General features: G+C 47.9%; 1 protein-coding gene across 13 annotated transcripts in view; it reads left to right on the forward strand.

Annotated features, from left to right (window-relative positions):
• CAST (calpastatin) overlaps nt 1–18736 on the forward strand; it is a 513209-nt gene that overhangs the window by 446396 nt on the left and 48077 nt on the right. The window lies entirely within an intron of this gene.

The raw sequence follows: 18736 nt of genomic DNA on the forward strand, positions 1-18736 counted from the left end.
AGAACACCTTGGGGGTATTAATCACATATGTAAAGTAGATAAAGGAAATTGCACCTTTGCTGAGGTGGCCCATGAGGAGTTTAGCTTCAAGAGTGCAGAATTTGGGTAGGTCAGTAGAGTCCCGCAGGCAAAACAGGAGGTTCACAAAGCTGCAGGTATATGTGGAACTGTGTGTGGGTCAGGGGAAACTGCTGTGGCAAATCTTGAAAAGAGCAACAATGTCCAGTGTGCCAGACATTACCTAGAGTTACAAGTCGGTTTTAACCCAGCTTTTAAAACCCTCGAGGTGAGATGTGTGTTGTAGCCAGGTCCCCTTCCACAGTGAAGTAATTTGCATGAGTGTCTTGTCCCGCCCCATGAAGTGTAACGCAGATCCCCACACCTTAATAAGCACTGTGGCAATTTCTGGGAGATGACTGGTTACCATAGAGCAGTAAGATTTATGGAATTTAAGTGTTCGGTCTGAGCAAGGGTTCCACCAGTTGACAGTGGAGGGCCCAGAAGGAGAGTGCACTTAGATATGATGAACATTGCCCCTCAAGGGATGGAACAGTGTGTATGCTTGAAGACTATTGTAGGTGTAATGTACTTGTATGTGCCTAACATACATGTTCGATGGCATCTGTCGCTGTAGATACACATGGTATGCATGAGCTCGCCATCTGGTGTTGGGTCGGAGTGTTACAAGTTGTTTTTCTTCGAAGAAGTGTTTTCGAGTCACGGGACCGAGTGACTCCTCCTTCTGTGCTCATTGCGCATGGGCGTCGACTCCATCTTCGATTGTTTTCTTTCCGCCATCGGGTTCGGACGTGTTCCTGTCGCTCCGGGTTTCGGAACGGAAAGATAGCTGAAAACGGAAGATTTTCGACGGTATCGTTGCGATCCGGTTCGAGATAGACACATACGACGACGCGTTGAACATCGAAGCGCTTCGGTGCCCTTCGGGGTAGATTTCGGCACCCCGTCGGGGCCTAGTCGGCCCGACCGCGTGGAGAACAACGCCGATGGAACGGACCCCGTTTCGATTCTGCCCCGAATGCCACAACAAATATCCTTATACAGACCTACACTCGGTCTGTAACCTGTGCCTGTCACCCGAGCACAGCGAAGAATCCTGTGAGGCCTGTCGGGCGTTCCGGTCCCGAAAAACTCTGCGCGACCGTCGAGCGAGAAGACTGCAGATGGCGTCCACGCCAAAGGAGCGTCGACAGTTCGAGACAGAAGAGGAACAGGAGGAATCCTTTTCCATCCAGGATTCAGACTCCGACGAGCTAGGCTCTACAAAAACTGTGAGTAAGACGTCGAGATCAGAACTTAAAAAAGGAAAGAAGGCCCAGGGGACGCCACTGCCAACCGGCCATGGCTCCACCCAAATTCTCGGTGACCAACAATCGGCACCGAAAAAGGCCCATTCAGTGTCGACATCGTCCGACTTCGGTCGAGACACCGGCACGCAGCCTCCTCGGGACCGAGAGAGTGCTAAACAGAAGCATCGACACCGAGAGTTCGGTGTCGACACGGATCGACGCCGAGACAGTGGCGCCGAAGACCATAGAGGCCAAGAATTTTCGGCACAGAAAAAGAGGAAGGTTACCTCGGAGCCGAAAAAACAATCAACAGGGTTTTCGGAGCCGAAAAAAGCGACATCAGACCCTGTTTCAGGCTCCTATACTGAAGAGCATTCTATGTCTTCACAAATGAAGAAACATAGATTTGAACAAGAACTGCAATCCACTGACGTGGATCACACGCAAAAGCGTATCTTTATTCAGCAGGGGACTGGGAAGATCAGTACCCTTCCACCTGTCAAACGAAAGAGAACGCTTCAGTTTACTCCTCAGCAACAAACAGCACAAAAGGTAACACCTCCTCCCTCGCCTCCACCTGTAACTCCGGCTTCACCAACTTACACCCCGTCACATTCGCCAGCTCACACCGCCATGAGCCATGATGACCAAGATCAGGATGCGTGGGACTTGTACGACGCACCAGTGTCTGATAACAGCCCAGACACATACCCAACTAGGCCATCACCACCGGAAGACAGCACAGCCTACTCACAAGTGGTGGCTAGAGCAGCACTATTCCATAATATGGAACTACACTCTGAACAAGTAGAGGATGATACTTTATTTAACACCCTCTCTTCAACCCACAGCTCCTACCAAAGCCTGCCGATGCTCCCAGGCATGCTACGCCATGCAAAGGACATTTTCAAGGAGCCAGTTAAAAGTAGGGCAGTGACGCCTAGGGTGGACAAAAAGTATAAGGCGCCTCCTACGGACCCTGTATTCATCACCTCTCAGCTGCCACCAGATTCTGTGGTGGTAGGGGCTGCCAGAAAACGGGCAAATTCACACACTTCTGGGGATGCACCTCCCCCAGATAAAGAAAGCAGGAAGTTCGATGCAGCCGGGAAGAGGGTTGCGGTCCAAGCAGCAAACCAGTGGCGCATCGCAAATTCACAAGCGCTGCTAGCGCGATACGACAGAGCCCATTGGGATGAGATGCAGCATCTCATTGAACATCTCCCAAAAGATCTGCAAAAAAGAGCAAAACAGGTTGTTGAGGAGGGTCAAAACATTTCCAACAATCAAATACGCTCCTCCATGGATGCAGCAGACACGGCCGCAAGGACCATTAATACGTCGGTTACCATCCGTAGGCACGCATGGCTCAGAACGTCTGGATTCAAGCCAGAAATTCAGCAGGCAGTGCTTAACATGCCAGTAAACGAAAAACTTCTGTTCGGTCCGGAGGTCGACACAGCCATAGAAAAGCTCAAGAAGGACACTGACACTGCCAAGGCCATGGGCGCACTCTACTCCCCGCAGAGCAGAGGATCTTATAACACCTTCCGTGAAAACACCTTTTAGAGGAGGGTTTCGGGGTCAGGCCACACAAGCTAGCACCTCACAGTCCGCACCGCCCACCTACCAGGGACAGTACAGGGGAGGTTTTCGGGGCCAGTATAGAGGGGGGCAATTCCCTAGGAATAGGGGAAGATTTCAAAGCCCCAAAACCACTACCAACAAGCAGTGACTCACACGTCACTCACCCCTCCCACACAACACCAGTGGGGGGGGGATACGTCAATATTACGAAGCATGGGACAAAATAACTACAGACACATGGGTCCTAGCAATTATCCAACATGGTTATTGCATAGAATTCCTGCAATTCCCTCCAGACATACCACCAAAATCACAAAATTTATCAAAATACCATTCACAGCTTCTAGAGATAGAAGTTCAAGCACTACTGCAAAAAAATGCAATAGAATTAGTACCAAGCACACAAATAAACACAGGAGTTTATTCACTGTACTTCTTGATACCAAAAAAGGACGAAACACTGAGACCAATTCTAGACCTCAGAGTAGTAAACACATTCATCAAATCAGACCACTTTCACATGGTCACACTACAAGAAGTGTTACCATTGCTCAAAAAACACAACTACATGACAACCCTAGACCTCAAGGACGCATATTTCCATATACCAATACATCAATCACACAGGAAATATCTAAGGTTTGTATTCAAAGGAATACATTACCAATTCAAAGTATTGCCTTTTGGTTTAACAACCGCTCCAAGAGTATTCACAAAATGCCTAGCAGTAGTCGCTGCACACATCAGAAGGCAGCAAATACATGTGTTCCCGTATCTAGACGACTGGCTAATCAAAACCAGTTCGCTCACACAATGCTCAAACCACACAAATCAAGTCATACAAACCCTCTACAAACTAGGGTTCACCGTCAACTTTGCAAAATCAAACATTCTGCCAAGCAAAGTACAGCAATATCTAGGAGCCATAATAGACACGACAAAAGGAGTAGCAACGCCAACTCCACAAAGGATCCACAATTTCAACAGGGTCATTCAACACATGTCTCCAAACCAAACAATACAAGCAAGAACAATACTACAGCTCCTAGGCATGATGTCCTCATGCATAGCCATTGTCCCAAACGCAAGACTGCACATGAGGCCCTTACAACAGTGCCTAGCCTCACAGTGGTCTCAAGCACAGGGTCACCTTCTAGATCTGGTGTTGCTAGACCGCCAAACTTACCTCTCGCTTCTATGGTGGAACAGTATAAATTTAAACATAGGGCGGCCTTTCCAAGACCCAGTGCCACAGTACGTAATAACAACAGATGCTTCCATGACAGGGTGGGGAGCACATCTCAATCAACACAACATAAGAGGACAATGGAACATACATCAAACAAAACTGCATATAAATCATCTAGAATTATTAGCAGTTTTTCAAGCACTAAAAGCTTTCCAACCAATCATAACCTACAAATACATCCTTGTCAAAACAGACAACATGACAACGATGTATTATCTAAACAAACAAGGAGGAACACATTCAACGCAGTTAAGCTTGTTAGCTCAAAAAATATGGAAGTGGGCAATCCACCATCAAATTGGTCTAATAGCACAGTTTATTCCGGGGATCCAGAATCAGCTGGCAGACAATCTCTCTCGAGATCACCAGCAAGTCCACGAATGGGAAATCCACCCACAGATTCTGAACACCTACTTCACACTCTGGGGAACACCACAAATAGACTTATTTGCAACAAAAGAGAATGCAAAATGCCAAAACTTCGCGTCCAGATACCCACACAAGCAATCCCAAGGCAATGCCCTATGGATGAACTGGTCAGGAATATTTGCTTACGCTTTTCCTCCTCTCCCTCTCCTTCCTTACCTAGTAAACAAATTGAGTCAAAACAAACTCAAACTCATTTTAATAGCACCAACTTGGGCAAGACAACCCTGGTACACAACACTGCTAGATCTGTCTGTAGTACCACACATCAAACTGCCCAACAAACCAGATCTGTTAACGCAACACAACCAACAGATCAGACACCCGGACCCAGCATCGCTGAATCTAGCAATCTGGCTCCTGAAATCCTAGAATTCGGACACTTACAACTTAGCCAAGAGTGTATGGAAGTCATAAAGCAGGCCAGAAGGCCATCCACTAGACACTGCTACGCAAGTAAGTGGAAAAGATTTGTTTGGTACTGCCATCATAATCAGATACAACCAAAAACCAAAAGCAACTCCAAAACATATAGTAAATTACTTGCTCCATTTACAAAAAGCAAAGCTAGCCTTCTCTTCTATTAAAATACACCTTGCAGCAATATCTGCATACCTGCAAACTACCTATTCAACTTCCTTGTATAGGATACCAGTTATCAAAGCATTCATAGAAGGGCTTAAAAGAATTATACCACCAAGAACACCACCTGTTCCTTCATGGAACCTAAACGTGGTTCTAACAAGACTCATGGGCCCACCTTTCGAACCCATGCACTCTTGCGGAATACAATTCCTAACCTGGAAAGTTGCCTTTCTCATCGCCATTACATCTCTAAGAAGAGTAAGTGAAATTCAAGCGTTCACAACACAAGAGCCTTTTATACAAATACATAAAAATAAGGTCGTCCTACGACCTAATCCAAAATTTTTACCAAAAGTTATTTCACCATTCCATCTAAATCAAACGGTAGAACTACCAGTTTTTTTCCCACAGCCAGATTCTGTGGCTGAAAGAGCACTACATACATTAGATGTCAAGAGAGCATTAATGTACTACATTGACAGAACAAAAAACATCAGAAAAACTAAACAGCTATTTATTGCATTCCAAAAACCTCATGCAGGTAACCCAATATCAAAACAAGGTATAGCCAGATGGATAGTTAAATGCATCCAAATCTGCTACCTTAAAGCAAAAAGACAACTGCCCATTACTCCCAGGGCACATTCAACAAGGAAAAAAGGTGCTTCAATGGCCTTTTTAGGAAACATCCCAATGCAGGAAATATGTAAGGCAGCCACTTGGTCTACGCCTCACACATTCACCAAACACTACTGTATAGATGTGCTATCCGCACAACAAGCTACAGTAGGTCAAGCTGTATTAAGAACTCTATTTCAGACAACTTCTACTCCTACAGGCTAAACCACCGCTTATGGGGAACTAACTGCTTACTAGTCTATGCATACCATGTGTATCTACAGCGACAGATGCCATCGAACTGAAAATGTCACTTACCCAGTGTACATCTGTTCGTGGCATCAGTCGCTGAGATTCACATGGACCCACCCACCTCCCCGGAAGCCTGTAGCAGTTCAGAAGTTACCTTCAATTTTGTACATTTGTATATATATTATCTAATCCTTTAATAGGTACATACTTACATTTTTCATTGCGCGGGCACTATTACTATAGTACAACTCCTACCTCACCCTCTGCGGGGAAAACAATCGAAGATGGAGTCGACGCCCATGCGCAATGAGCACAGAAGGAGGAGTCACTCGGTCCCGTGACTCGAAAACACTTCTTCGAAGAAAAACAACTTGTAACACTCCGACCCAACACCAGATGGCGAGCTCATGCATACCATGTGAATCTCAGCGACTGATGCCACGAACAGATGTACACTGTGTAAGTGACATTTTCATTCACTTGTATTTGTGACGAAACTAGACCTTATATGGACCTTAAAGCAAAAGATAGATATGTGACATGCAGATTCATCATGACAGTGACACCCTACAGAGCGTTACATTTTTCAAAGCTATATTATGTGGCAAAAGGGACAGAATTATGCAGCAAGATTATCTAACTTAAGTGAGGAAAAATACATGTTTTGAGGCACATTCTCCTGGAGTAATATTTTCATCCATGCTTCATGTGAAATCTGCAGACTATGTGGTAATTGCAGTAAATCCATAGTTATTTGGTAAAAATTGCAGCTACAGAATCACATGAATCCACCGTCCTTCCCTACTTCCTATAGTTTTAGCAACAAATTATCATGAAAGGTGAGCAAGGCTTCAACATTCTAATTGCAATCAATAGCTGTACTTGAAGAAAACAGCCTTTTCAGTCTGTCTAACCCAAAATAAACATGTCATATTAAAACAGTATAAAGGAGACATTTAATACAGTTCAACATTACTGCCTTGGGCATAATGTTTTATGATTTATATATTACCCGGTGGTAGTTGCCACTGGTTAGTTATAGTTAGGTCAGTGTTTCCATAGGAAATGTGTTTTGTGCATAATGGAATTACACTACTGTTCGTGGGAGCATCAGTTTAAAAAAAGGGAACGCTCTTATTGGTCCAGGGAGCTTTTTTTAATCCTTGGGCCAATTAGCTCGGGTGGGAGTCTGATTGGCTGCTAGAAACATGAGGAAAATGTTGCAGGCAGCCATTGCAGGACTCGTGGACTTAGTCCCCTGTCCTGAAGTTTAAAAAAAAAAAAGAAATAAATAACATAAGGGTGCAGGGTAGAGATAATCAGTCCTCCCTCCCAGGGACCATGAGGAAGGGAACTAACACACCTCCCCCCCTAAAAAATAATTAAAAAAAAAAAGTAAAAAAGAAAACACCCACACCTAAGGGCTAAAATGCAGGAGAAAATTCCAGCATTTTTTATTTTTTTTGCAGGGAAAAATAAGCAAGGTAGCTGGGGCTGCATTATTCAGTTATAGGCCCCCAGATGGTCCATCCCCTTGGAGAGACCCTGGGACCACCATCCCGCAGGGCTGATAACTTTACAAAAAGGGAGAGGGAGCCACATGGCATCCCTCCCTGAGCTATTAATGGCTTGCTGTGTCCCGGGGTGCCCACATCGGGACACATAGGTTTTCCTGACCGAAACCGGAAGGGAAATTAGTGTTTGCCCCTGCTTAGCAGGAGCATTTTTAAAATTCTCATCAAACCGGAGCAAACACAGTCTGCTCCCAGCGGTCAGGAGCTTTGAAAATGCTCCCCTGGGCTGGGACAGACCTTTGATCTGTTCCCTAGCTCACACTGATGTGGCAGGAAAAAAGATCAAGATATTGCTCCCACCCAGAGGGAGCAGCATAAATAGCTACTCCCTGCAGGCAGAAGCAATGCCAGTTCCTGCAGCATGTAGTGGGAGGAATGTTGGGCCGTGCCCCTTCCACTTTAAAAAAAAAAAAAAAAAAGCACAGCCTTGGGGAAAGTTATTGGAAGTGGCCCTGGGGATGGGGTCCTTGGGCCAGTTCGGGGGGGGGAGGGGGTCAGAGTGGAGGCTGCATGCCACCTTGTTCTAAATAAATATGTTTTGCCCCAGGGGGTGAGGTCCCGAAGGCTAGTGCTGTGCTGTGCACACCAGAGGCTGCAAGCCAGGCCCTGCAGCCAACCTCACGCTGTGGGAGATGAAAAGGCCATGTGCAAAGTGGAGTTGGCTGCCTGTGGCCAGGACCTGTGGACAGCCCCCTGCCCTGCCTGGCCAAAGATTGTGTATGGTGAGGGGTTGGCTTTACGTATTATAATAAAATATTACTTTATGGGAAAAAAAAAACTAGAAATTCACTGAAAAAAGCAAATGTTAAAGTAACTGTAGGAAGTTGGCTCTGTATGTGCTATTTCAAAGTAAGGAATAGCATGCACAGAGTCCAAGGGTTCCCCTTAGAGGTAAAATAGTGGTAAAAAGAGATAATACTAATGCTCTATTTTGTGGTAGTGTGGTCGAGCAGTAGGCTTATCCAAGGAGTAGTGTTAAGCATTTGTTGTACATACACATAGACAATAAATGAGGTACACACACTCAGAGACAAATCCAGCCAATAGGTTTTTATATAGAAAAATATCTTTTCTTAGTTTATTTTAAGAACCACAGGTTCAAATTCTACATGTAATATCTCATTCGAAAGGTATTGCAGGTAAGTACTTTAGGAACTTCAAATCATCAAAATTGCATGTATACTTTTCAAGTTATACACAAATAGCTGTTTTAAAAGTGGACACTTAGTGCAATTTTCACAGTTCCTAGGGGAGGTAAGTATTTGTTAGGTTAACCAGGTAAGTAAGACACTTACAGGGCTTAGTTCTTGGTCCAAGGTAGCCCACCGTTGGGGGTTCAGAGCAACCCCAAAGTCACCACACCAGCAGCTCAGGGCCGGTCAGGTGCAGAGTTCAAAGTGGTGCCCAAAACACATAGGCTAGAATGGAGAGAAGGGGGTGCCCCGGTTCCGGTCTGCTTGCAGGTAAGTACCCGCGTCTTCGGAGGGCAGACCAGGGGGGTTTTGTAGGGCACCGGGGGGGACACAGGTCCACACAGAAATTTCACCCTCAGCGGCGCGGGGGCGGCCGGGTGCAGTGTAGAAACAAGCGTCGGGTTCGCAATGTTAGTCTATGAGAGATCTCGGGATCTCTTCAGCGCTGCAGGCAGGCAAGGGGGGGATTCCTCGGGGAAACCTCCACTTGGGCAAGGGAGAGGGACTCCTGGGGGTCACTTCTCCAGTGAAAGTCCGGTCCTTCAGGTCCTGGGGGCTGCGGGTGCAGGGTCTCTCCCAGGCGTCGGGACTTTAGGTTCAAAGAGTCGCGGTCAGGGGAAGCCTCGGGATTCCCTCTGCAGGCGGCGCTGTGGGGGCTCAGGGGGGGACAGGTTTTGGTACTCACAGTATCAGAGTAGTCCTGGGGTCCCTCCTGAGGTGTTGGATCGCCACCAGCCGAGTCGGGGTCGCCGGGTGCAGTGTTGCAAGTCTCACGCTTCTTGCGGGGAGCTTGCAGGGTTCTTTAAAGCTGCTGGAAACAAAGTTGCAGCTTTTCTTGGAGCAGGTCCGCTGTCCTCGGGAGTTTCTTGTCTTTTCGAAGCAGGGGCAGTCCTCAGAGGATGTCGAGGTCGCTGGTCCCTTTGGAAGGCGTCGCTGGAGCAGGATCTTTGGAAGGCAGGAGACAGGCCGGTGAGTTTCTGGAGCCAAGGCAGTTGTCGTCTTCTGGTCTTCCGCTGCAGGGGTTTTCAGCTGGGCAGTCCTTCTTCTTGTAGTTGCAGGAATCTGATTTTCTAGGGTTCAGGGTAGCCCTTAAATACTAAATTTTAAGGGCGTGTTTAGGTCTGGGGGGTTAGTAGCCAATGGCTACTAGCCCTGAGGGTGGGTACACCCTCTTTGTGCCTCCTCCCAAGGGGAGGGGGTCACAATCCTAACCCTATTGGGGGAATCCTCCATCTGCAAGATGGAGGATTTCTAAAAGTTAGAGTCACCTCAGCTCAGGACACCTTAGGGGCTGTCCTGACTGGTCAGTGACTCCTCCTTGTTTTTCTCATTATCTTCTCCGGCCTTGCCGCCAAAAGTGGGGCCTGGCCGGAGGGGGCGGGCAACTCCACTAGCTGGAGTGTCCTGCTGGGTTGGCACAAAGGAGGTGAGCCTTTGAGGCTCACCGCCAGGTGTGACAATTCCTGCCTGGGGGAGGTGTTAGCATCTCCACCCAGTGCAGGCTTTGTTACTGGCCTCAGAGTGACAAAGGCACTCTCCCCATGGGGCCAGCAACATGTCTCGGTTTGTGGCAGGCTGCTAGAACTAGTCAGCCTACACAGATAGTCGGTTTAAGTTTCAGGGGGCACCTCTAAGGTGCCCTCTGGGGTGTATTTTACAATAAAATGTACACTGGTATCAGTGTGCATTTATTGTGCTGAGAAGTTTGATACCAAACTTCTCAGTTTTCAGTGTAGCCATTATGGTGCTGGGGAGTTCGTGTTTGACAGACTCCCAGACCATATACTCTTATGGCTACCCTGCACTTACAATGTCTAAGATTTTGTTTAGACACTGTAGGGGTACCATGCTCATGCACTGGTACCCTCACCTATGGTATAGTGCACCCTGCCTTAGGGCTGTAAGGCCTGCTAGAGGGGTGTCTTACCTATACTGCATAGGCAGTGAGAGGCTGGCATGGCACCCTGAGGGGAGTGCCATGTCGACTTACTCGTTTTGTTCTCACTAGCACACACAAGCTGGCAAGCAGTGTGTCTGTGCTGAGTGAGAGGTCTCCAGGGTGGCATAAGACATGCTGCAGCCCTTAGAGACCTTCCTTGGCATCAGGGCCCTTGGTACTAGAAGTACCAGTTACAAGGGGCTTATCTGGATGCCAGGGTCTGCCAATTGTGGATACAAAAGTACAGGTTAGGGAAAGAACACTGGTGCTGGGGCCTGGTTAGCAGGCCTCAGCACACTTTCAATTGTAAACATAGCATCAGCAAAGGCAAAAAGTCAGGGGGCAACCATGCCAAGGAGGCATTTCCTTACACAACCCCCCCCCAAACGAAAGAGGATGAGACTAACCTTTCCCAAGAGAGTCTTCATTTTCTAAGTGGAAGAACCTGGAAAGGCCATCTGCATTGGCATGGGCAGTCCCAGGTCTGTGTTCCACTATAAAGTCCATTCCCTGTAGGGAGATGGACCACCTCAACAGTTTAGGATTTTCACCTTTCATTTGCATCAGCCATTTGAGAGGTCTGTGGTCAGTTTGAACTAGGAAGTGAGTCCCAAAGAGGTATGGTCTCAGCTTCTTCAGGGACCAAACCACAGCAAAGGCCTCCCTCTCAATGGCACTCCAACGCTGCTCCCTGGGGAGTAACCTCCTGCTAATGAAAGCAACAGGCTGGTCAAGGCCATCATCATTTGTTTGGGACAAAACTGCCCCTATCCCATGTTCAGAGGCATCAGTCTGCACAATGAACTGCTTAGAATAATCTGGAGCTTTGAGAACTGGTGCTGAGCACATTGCCTGTTTCAGGGTGTCAAAGGCCTGTTGGCATTCCACAGTCCAGTTTACTTTCTTGGGCATTTTCTTGGAGGTGAGTTCAGTGAGGGCTGTCACAATGGATCCATATCCCTTCACAAACCTCCTGTAATACCCAGTCAAGCCAAGGAATGCCCTGACTTGAGTCTGGGTTTTTGGAGCTACCCAGTCCAGAATAGTCTGGATCTTGGGTTGGAGTGGCTGAACTTGGCCTCCACCTACAAGGTGTCCCAAGTAAACCACAGTTCCCTGCCCTATCTGGCATTTGGATGCCTTGATAGAGAGGCCTGCAGATTGCAGAGCCTTCAAAACCTACCTCAGGTGGACCAGGTGATCCTGCCAGGTGGAGCTAAAGACAGCAATATCATCAAGATAAGCTGTGCTAAAGGACTCCAAGCCAGCAAGGACTTGATTCACCAACCGTTGGAAGGTGGCAGGGGCATTCTTTAAACCAAAGGGCATAACAGTAAACTGATAATGCCCATCAGGTGTGGAGAATGCTGTCTTTTCTTTTGCTCCAGGTGCCATTTTTATTTGCCAGTACCCTGCTGTCAAGTCAAAGGTACTTAGAAATTTGGCAGCACCTAATTTATCAATGAGCTCATCAGCTCTTGGAATTGGATGGGCATCTGTCTTGGTGACAGAATTGAGCCCTCTGTAGTCCACACAAAACCTCATCTCTTTCTTTCCATCTTTGGTGTGAGGTTTGGGGACTAAGACCACTGGGCTAGCCCAGGGGCTGTCAGAGCGCTCAATTACTCCCAATTCCAGCATCTTGTGGACTTCCACCTTGATGCTTTCTTTAACATGGTCAGATTGTCTAAAGATTTTGTTCTTGACAGGCATGCTGTCTCCTGTGTCCACATCATGGGTACACAGGTGTGTCTGACCAGGGGTTAAGGAGAAGAGTTCAGGAAACTGTTGTAGGACTCTCCTACAATCAGCTTGCTGTTGGCCAGAGAGGGTGTCTGAGTAGATCACTCCATCTACTGTACCATCTTTTGGGTCTGATGACAGAAGATCAGGGAGAGGTTCACTCTCTGCCTCCTGATCCTCATCTGTTACCATCAACAGATTGACATCAGCCCTGTCGTGGAAGAGCTTAAGGCGGTTTACATGGATCACCCTCTTGGGGCTCCTGCTTGTGCCCAGGTCCACCAAGTAGGTGACCTGACTCTTCCTCTCCAGTACTGGGTAAGGGCCACTCCATTTGTCCTGGAGTGCCCTGGGAGCCACAGGCTCCAGAACCCAGACTTTCTGCCCTGGTTGGAACTCAACCAGTGCAGCCTTTTGGTCATACCAAAACTTCTGGAGCTGTTGGCTGGCCTCAAGGTTTTTGGTTGCCTTTTCCATGTACTCTGCCATTCTAGAGCGAAGGCCAAGTACATAGTCCACTATGTCTTGTTTTGGCTCATGGAGAGGTCTCTCCCAGCCTTCTTTAACAAGAGCAAGTGGTCCCCTTACAGGATGACCAAACAGAAGTTCAAAGGGTGAGAATCCTACTCCCTTCTGTGGCACCTCTCTGTAAGCGAAAAGCAGACATGGCAAGAGGACATCCCATCTCCTTTTGAGCTTTTCTGGGAGCCCCATGATCATGCCCTTTAATGTCTTGTTGAATCTCTCAACTAAGCCATTAGTTTGTGGATGGTATGGTGTAGTGAATTTATAAGTCACCCCACACTCATTCCACATGTGCTTTAGGTATGCTGACATGAAGTTGGTACCTCTGTCAGACACCACCTCCTTAGGGAAACCCACTCTGGTAAAGATACCAATGAGGGCCTTGGCTACTGCAGGGGCAGTAGTCGACCTAAGGGGAATAGCTTCAGGATACCTGGTAGCATGATTCACTACTACCAGGATATACATATTTCCTGAGGCTGTGGGAGGTTCTAGTGGACCAACTATGTCCACACCCACTCTTTCAAAGGGAACCCCCACCACTGGAAGTGGAATGAGGGGGGCCTTTGGATGCCCACCTGTCTTACCACTGGCTTGACAGGTGGGGCAGGAGAGGCAAAACTCCTTAACCATGTTGGACATATTGGGCCAGTAGAAGTGGTTGACTAACCTCTCCCACGTCTTGGTTTGTCCCAAATGTCCAGCAAGGGGAATGTCATGGGCCAATGTTAGGATGAACTTCCTGAACAGCTGAGGCACTACCACTCTCCTAGTGGCACCAGGTTTGGGGTCTCTGGCCTCAGTGTACAGGAGTCCATCTTCCCAATAGACCCTATGCGTTCCATTTTTCTTGCCTTTGGACTCTTCAGCAGCTTGCTGCCTAAGGCCTTCAAGAGAGGGACAGGTTTCTTGTCCCTTACACAGCTCCTCCCTTGAGGGTCCCCCTGGGCCTAAGAGCTCAACCTGATAAGGTTCAAGCTCCAAAGGCTCAGTTCCCTCAGAGGGCAGAACTTCTTCCTGAGAAGAGAGGTTCCCTTTCTTTTGCTGTGTTGCAGTTGGTTTCCCAACTGACTTTCCTTTCCTCTTGGTAGGCTGGGCCATTCTTCCAGACTCCAGCTCTACTTGTTCACCCTGAGCCTTGCATTGTGCTCTTGTTTTCACACACACCAGTTCAGGGATACCCAGCATTGCTGCATGGGTTTTTAGTTCTACCTCAGCCCATGCTGAGGACTCCAGGTCATTTCCAAGCAGACAGTCCACTGGGATATTTGAGGAGACCACCACCTGTTTCAGGCCATTGACCCCTCCCCATTCTAAAGTAACCATTGCCATGGGATGTACTTTTCTCTGATTGTCAGCGTTGGTGACTGTGTAAGTTTTTCCAGTCAGGTATTGGCCAGGGGAAACCAGTTTCTCTGTCACCATGGTGACACTGGCACCTGTATCCCTCAGGCCCTCTATTCTAGTCCCATTAATTAAGAGTTGCTGCCTGTATTTTTGCATGTTAGGCGGCCAGACAGCTAGTGTGGCTAAATCCACCCCACCCTCAGAAACTAGAGTAGCTTCAGTGTGGACCCTGATTTGCTCTGGGCACACTGTTGATCCCACTTGGAGACTAGCCATACCAGTGTTACCTGGATGGGAGTTTGGAGTGGAACCTTTCTTGGGACAGGCCTTGTCTCCAGTTTGGTGTCCATGCTGTTTACAGCTATGACACCAGGCCTTTTTGGGATCAAAGTTTTTACCCTTGTACCCGTTGTTTTGTGAAGAGGCTCTGGGCCCACCCTCCTGTGCAGGTTTTTGGGGGCCTGTAGAAGACTCTTTACTATTTTTAGTTTTGGTTGTCTCATCACCCTTCCCCTGGGGAGTCTTTGTGACCCCTTTCTTTTGGTCACCCCCTGTTGAAGTCTTGGACACCCTTGTCTTGACCCAATGGTCCGCCTTCTTTCCCAATTCTTGGGGAGAAATTGGTCCTAGGTCTACCAGATGCTGATGCAGTTTATCATTGAAACAATTACTCAATAGGTGTTCTTTCACAAATAAATTGTACAGCCCATCATAATTACTTACACCACTGCCTTGAATCCAACCATCTAGTGTTTTCACTGAGTAGTCTACAAAGTCAACCCAGGTCTGGCTCGAGGATTTTTGAGCCCCCCTGAATCTAATCCTATACTCCTCAGTGGAGAATCCAAAGCCCTCAATCAGGGTACCCTTCATGAGGTCATAAGATTCTGCATCTTGTCCAGAGAGTGTGAGGAGTCTATCCCTACACTTTCCTGTGAACATTTCCCAAAGGAGAGCACCCCAGTGAGATCTGTTCACTTTTCTGGTTACACAAGCCCTCTCAAAAGCTGTGAACCATTTGGTGATGTCATCACCATCTTCATATTTAGTTACAATCCCTTTAGGGATTTTCAACAGGTCAGGAGAATCTCTGACCCTATTTATGTTGCTGCCACCATTGATGGGTCCTAGGCCCATCTCTTGTCTTTCCCTCTCTATGGCTAGGATCTGTCTTTCCAAAGCCAATCTTTTGGCCATCCTGGCTAACTGGATGTCCTCTTCACTGGGGTTATCCTCAGTGATTTCAGAGGTGTTGGTCTCTCCTGTGAGAGAACCAGCATCTCTGACTATTATTTTTGGAGTCAGGGTTTGAGGGACCCTGTTCTCCCTAGATAGGACTGGTAGGGGGGAATTGTCCTCCAAGTCACTATCCTCTTCCTCTGAGTTGCCACCCTCAGAGGGGTTGGCCTTTTCAAACTCTGCCAAAAGCTCCTGGAGCTGTATTTTGGTAGGTTTGGGGCCCATTGTTATTTTCTTTATTTTACAGAGTGACCTTAGCTCCCTCATCTTAAGATGGAGGTAAGGTGTGGTGTCGAGTTCCACCACGGTCACATCTGTGCTAGACATTTTGCTTCTAAAAGTTGGAATACTTTTTAAGAATCTACAACTGGTTCTAGAATCTAATTCAAACTTTTACAAACTTTTAACCTCTAAAAGAAATGCTAAACAGGATCTAACACAAGGCCCTAGCAGGTCTTTTAAGAATTTAGAAAACTTTTCAAATTGCAAAAATCAATTTCTAATGACAATTTTGGAATTTGTCGTGTGATCAGGTATTGGCTGAGTAGTCCAGCAAATGCAAAGTCTTGTACCCCACCGCTGATCCACCAATGTAGGAAGTTGGCTCTGTATGTGCTATTTCAAAGTAAGGAATAGCATGCACAGAGTCCAAGGGTTCCCCTTAGAGGTAAAATAGTGGTAAAAAGAGATAATACTAATGCTCTATTTTGTGGTAGTGTGGTCGAGCAGTAGGCTTATCCAAGGAGTAGTGTTAAGCATTTGTTGTACATACACATAGACAATAAATGAGGTACACACACTCAGAGACAAATCCAGCCAATAGGTTTTTATATAGAAAAATATCTTTTCTTAGTTTATTTTAAGAACCACAGGTTCAAATTCTACATGTAATATCTCATTCGAAAGGTATTGCAGGTAAGTACTTTAGGAACTTCAAATCATCAAAATTGCATGTATACTTTTCAAGTTATACACAAATAGCTGTTTTAAAAGTGGACACTTAGTGCAATTTTCACAGTTCCTAGGGGAGGTAAGTATTTGTTAGGTTAACCAGGTAAGTAAGACACTTACAGGGCTTAGTTCTTGGTCCAAGGTAGCCCACCGTTGGGGGTTCAGAGCAACCCCAAAGTCACCACACCAGCAGCTCAGGGCCGGTCAGGTGCAGAGTTCAAAGTGGTGCCCAAAACACATAGGCTAGAATGGAGAGAAGGGGGTGCCCCGGTTCCGGTCTGCTTGCAGGTAAGTACCCGCGTCTTCGGAGGGCAGACCAGGGGGGTTTTGTAGGGCACCGGGGGGGACACAGGTCCACACAGAAATTTCACCCTCAGCGGCGCGGGGGCGGCCGGGTGCAGTGTAGAAACAAGCGTCGGGTTCGCAATGTTAGTCTATGAGAGATCTCGGGATCTCTTCAGCGCTGCAGGCAGGCAAGGGGGGGATTCCTCGGGGAAACCTCCACTTGGGCAAGGGAGAGGGACTCCTGGGGGTCACTTCTCCAGTGAAAGTCCGGTCCTTCAGGTCCTGGGGGCTGCGGGTGCAGGGTCTCTCCCAGGCGTCGGGACTTTAGGTTCAAAGAGTCGCGGTCAGGGGAAGCCTCGGGATTCCCTCTGCAGGCGGCGCTGTGGGGGCTCAGGGGGGGACAGGTTTTGGTACTCACAGTATCAGAGTAGTCCTGGGGTCCCTCCTGAGGTGTTGGATCGCCACCAGCCGAGTCGGGGTCGCCGGGTGCAGTGTTGCAAGTCTCACGCTTCTTGCGGGGAGCTTGCAGGGTTCTTTAAAGCTGCTGGAAACAAAGTTGCAGCTTTTCTTGGAGCAGGTCCGCTGTCCTCGGGAGTTTCTTGTCTTTTCGAAGCAGGGGCAGTCCTCAGAGGATGTCGAGGTCGCTGGTCCCTTTGGAAGGCGTCGCTGGAGCAGGATCTTTGGAAGGCAGGAGACAGGCCGGTGAGTTTCTGGAGCCAAGGCAGTTGTCGTCTTCTGGTCTTCCGCTGCAGGGGTTTTCAGCTGGGCAGTCCTTCTTCTTGTAGTTGCAGGAATCTGATTTTCTAGGGTTCAGGGTAGCCCTTAAATACTAAATTTTAAGGGCGTGTTTAGGTCTGGGGGGTTAGTAGCCAATGGCTACTAGCCCTGAGGGTGGGTACACCCTCTTTGTGCCTCCTCCCAAGGGGAGGGGGTCACAATCCTAACCCTATTGGGGGAATCCTCCATCTGCAAGATGGAGGATTTCTAAAAGTCAGAGTCACCTCAGCTCAGGACACCTTAGGGGCTGTCCTGACTGGTCAGTGACTCCTCCTTGTTTTTCTCATTATCTTCTCCGGCCTTGCCGCCAAAAGTGGGGCCTGGCCGGAGGGGGCGGGCAACTCCACTAGCTGGAGTGTCCTGCTGGGTTGGCACAAAGGAGGTGAGCCTTTGAGGCTCACCGCCAGGTGTGACAATTCCTGCCTGGGGGAGGTGTTAGCATCTCCACCCAGTGCAGGCTTTGTTACTGGCCTCAGAGTGACAAAGGCACTCTCCCCATGGGGCCAGCAACATGTCTCGGTTTGTGGCAGGCTGCTAGAACTAGTCAGCCTACACAGATAGTCGGTTTAAGTTTCAGGGGGCACCTCTAAGGTGCCCTCTGGGGTGTATTTTACAATAAAATGTACACTGGTATCAGTGTGCATTTATTGTGCTGAGAAGTTTGATACCAAACTTCTCAGTTTTCAGTGTAGCCATTATGGTGCTGGGGAGTTCGTGTTTGACAGACTCCCAGACCATATACTCTTATGGCTACCCTGCACTTACAATGTCTAAGATTTTGTTTAGACACTGTAGGGGTACCATGCTCATGCACTGGTACCCTCACCTATGGTATAGTGCACCCTGCCTTAGGGCTGTAAGGCCTGCTAGAGGGGTGTCTTACCTATACTGCATAGGCAGTGAGAGGCTGGCATGGCACCCTGAGGGGAGTGCCATGTCGACTTACTCGTTTTGTTCTCACTAGCACACACAAGCTGGCAAGCAGTGTGTCTGTGCTGAGTGAGAGGTCTCCAGGGTGGCATAAGACATGCTGCAGCCCTTAGAGACCTTCCTTGGCATCAGGGCCCTTGGTACTAGAAGTACCAGTTACAAGGGGCTTATCTGGATGCCAGGGTCTGCCAATTGTGGATACAAAAGTA

Source organism: Pleurodeles waltl, chromosome 1_1, assembly GCF_031143425.1.
Source record: "Pleurodeles waltl isolate 20211129_DDA chromosome 1_1, aPleWal1.hap1.20221129, whole genome shotgun sequence".
Taxonomy (NCBI): Eukaryota; Metazoa; Chordata; class Amphibia; order Caudata; family Salamandridae; genus Pleurodeles; species Pleurodeles waltl.